Raw genomic sequence first — 3,913 nt, 5'->3', positions numbered from 1 at the left:
AGATAGAGAGAGAGAGAGAGAGAGAAAGAGAGAGAAAGAGAGAGGAGTGGTTGAGAAAAAGGCTAAGTGCTGAAAATTAGAGGTATTACAATACAGAAGCATACAAAGAAAAGAAGGAGGAGACATAAGGACGACAGACACAATTTGATAAGAAGGAATGGAGGAAACCACACTGGAGCACCCGCCAACCGCCCTAAATCTCTTCCTCAACGACCCGGGTTACTCAAGCCATTGTCTCTCCCCTCTCCACATCCGCCTCTTCGTCGTACTCATCATCTCATCAACATAATCCGGGGACTAATCGCGGCGACAATCAGAGTGATCCCCCTTGTACCGCCACACACAAGTAATCTGATCGTATCTCCCGCCCTTGGCTTTGTCTGGCATGTCACAGAAACAGCGACACAAGCGCGGGAACACAGGGGTTAATGTTAAGTTGGACGCACAATGGTCCGACTGTTCGAATTGGTCGAATTTGCATGATTGGAGTTTAATCAACTCGCTTTGGTTGACTATTTAATGGGTTGACAGACTGGCTGTTGCCATTGCCGTTAGGTATAATATTGTGTGTATCTAAACAAAAGAGTGAGAATTGTCATTGGCGTTATGTATAATATTGTACCTTAACAAGAGAGTAAGTTGCCATTGTCGTTAGGTACAATATTGTACCTAAATAAGATAGCGAGTTGCCATTTCTGTATGGTATAATATTGTGTGTACCTAAGCAAGAGTGTGAGTCTGATATTTTCGCTGCTATTTCTCACTTCAACAAAATTTATTCAAGTATTTAAAAAATGTAGCAAACTTTTCTTCTTCTTCTTCTAATGATGATGATAATAATAATAATAATAATAATAATAATAATAATAATAATAATAATAATAATAAATGACATTTATTTAGCGCTCAACCTCGATTAAAGTACACAGGCTCTGAGCGCTTTGCAATACAGCACAACATACAACAGTAACATAAAATGTTGTGTTCTGACTAAAAGAAAATCAATCAAAATATTCATCTTATCAATTTAAAAACAGAAGATGACTTCAGTTGACATTTGAAAGAATCAAAAGATTTGATCACTCTTAAAGCACTTGGTAAAGTATTCCAGATCTTGGGGCCTTGGTATTCAAATGCTCCACTACAATTGGTTTCAATGGCCATAGCAGGGACCACATGTCGTCTAAAGCCTTATTTTCTTCCATGCCGCTTTTGAAACACTGTCCTCTTCAGATGCACTATAGTCATTGTCAGAATTATATTGACGAACTGTTATTGTACACAGCTTAAAAAATAACAGTAACGATTGTATACTAAATATGATAATGATGAAGATGATGATAATAATAATAATTATGATAATAATAACAATAATATTACCTAATTAAAATAATAACCACAACAATAATAAAATAACAATAATCACAACACTAAAATAATAGCAGTAATGATAATACATATAATTACGATGATTGTAATAATAATAGTAACAAAGGCATTCTTATAGCTCATACCCACGCTCTATATATAGCACGTTGTATGCGCTATTTTACCTCAGCTGGCAGTAGAACACCCAGGCACATTCTCGTCTTTCCGGGAAGCATGCAGTGCAAGCTGCGGATTGCACGCGCTCAATAACGAACTGACACGATCTTTCACGGTGAACAAGACTGGGTTGAAGTGCATATACACAAGAGCACACTGTGGAAATTAGAAATTATAATAATTTATTACCTAAGATTGAGTCAAACCATCGATCATTTTTCTCCTAGTTCACCATTTCAGATAATATTTATTAATAACGATAATATAATAACAAGAAAATTAACAGACAACTTGACACGACATTATACCAAAACGTGTAGGAAAAAGGGATCGTTGAGGTATCCTGCGCCTGATTCAAGACAATGATGCTATCTTTAACATAAGTGCTCCTGGACGACCAGAGACCTTTTAGAGTCTGGGTAAAAAGACAAAGTCTAATTTCTCTTTCGTGATAAATGTTGCTATTCATACAACAACTGAAGAGCGTAATTTTAATGAAGAATTGTATACTGCACACAGCTACGTAGCCAGTGTTGTTTGAAGGATGGAATTCATAGTTAGAGAATGCCAACATGGAAATTTCATTACTTTTGAGGAGTAAAAAAAAATCTTAATCGAAATGGACCCCCCTACCCCCGGGAAAAAATGGCAACTGGTGGGTGCTTTAGTGTGGTTTGCTCCTTCTTCCCTATCAAAGACTTGTCTTGATCTTTCCTCCTTTTCTTTGTGCGCTACTCTCGACTGATGCTTCTAAAATTATATGGCATTCATGTAACCATGTTGTGTTGCATGTGCAATAAAACTTTTACTGAAACTAAAAGCTAAACGTTTTTTTCGTCAGCGTGGTCTCCGAGAGCTGAATGAAAAATGGCATCCAGCAGTCTGACGGAATAAAACAGCAATAAGATAGCAATGTTTTGGCAATACTAATTTGTGGTTGAGAGACAGACAGACACACACACACACACAGAGAGAGAGAGAGAGAGAGAGAGAGAGAGAGAGAGAGAGAGAGAGAGAGAGAGAGAGAGAGAGAGAGAGGGGTGCCTTGATGAAGGTATTTGAAGCCCCGAACAACAGAAGTTAAATGACTTGGGAGGTGGGCTTCGGCCCTGTCTGTAAAGACTAACCCGTACTGAGAAGGTTACATCATCTTAACAGAAAGTATGAGATATTGGATAAAAATAATTCCTTCACGGGAATCGAAATCGGGTCTTCTACATGCAAAAAAGAAGCACCCAACAGCTAGATCATAGACACCGATAAAGACGGAGATAAAGAAGAGCATTCATTGAAAATTGAAATATGGAACAGTAATCCACCAGAAGTTGTGCTGAGTTGAGTTGTGGACAAATGTGAGAGAGCCTGACAATGGTCTCATTTCGCCAGGAGGCAGAATCAGACAAGACAATTAATAGCAATCATACCAGTGACATAATAAGAGCTTCCCAAAAGATAAAAGAGATGGGGGAGTCAAAAAGTCCACTCTACAGAAATTTTTTCCACTGTGTTCAGACATAGCAGTGTAAAACCAGAAAACAAACAAAAACAACCATGCCTGGGATACTGGAAAGAAAATGTTATGAAGTCGACGTCTTTTCAAACAGGACTGTCGGCAAAACCAATGTTACGTACATTGAGTGTAGAAATATTCTTCATGAGGACGCTCCCATGTACAGAGTCCCTTTTCTCGATGCCCAGTCTTGTATGAATAAAACTGGAGTAATAACCGTTGTTTTATAGACTTCAACAAATGTTAAGGACCACTTACAAACACTCTCGCAGCACAAACAGGTGAAAAGCAAAACATTTGAAATTCCAAAGATAGTTAATGGAATCATTTTTCAACAAAAAACGTTCAGAATGATGACGTCACGAACTTAGGCAATATATCACTCGGAACAACAGCATCCCTCAAAAGAAAAATCCAGGATTAGTGTCCATGTCAGTCCGTTCAAAAACGGGTATACCCAGCACGCCGTACTGTACTGTAGTATAGGGTTTTACGGCGCTCGCAACTGCTAAGATCATATGAGCGCGCGAAACACAAGTTGTTTACTTTCGCAAAAGTTCACTCCATGACTGGACAACTAATTGTCTTTAAAATGCTAAAATGTTTAAATATTAAAATTCAGTGTAAATATATTTGTGATTTAAAACAACTCTTAGGTAACAATAAAAAATTTAAATAGTACGTTTTCATTTTTCATTTTACATCTTGCCATAAAGGCCAATGGCCTTTATAAAATTCAAGATTCTGCTGGGAACAACGACGGAAAAAATATCTTGCAATTTCTTGCATTTATAATATTTCCTTCGGATCTCTCCAAAGTCTAGACATTCGGTTAAGATGTGTCTAATGGTAAAATCT

The sequence above is a fragment of the Aplysia californica genome, unplaced genomic scaffold (assembly GCF_000002075.1).
Source record: "Aplysia californica isolate F4 #8 unplaced genomic scaffold, AplCal3.0 scaffold00112, whole genome shotgun sequence".
Taxonomy (NCBI): domain Eukaryota; kingdom Metazoa; phylum Mollusca; class Gastropoda; order Aplysiida; family Aplysiidae; genus Aplysia; species Aplysia californica.
Note: the sequence above shows the minus strand (reverse complement) of the source record.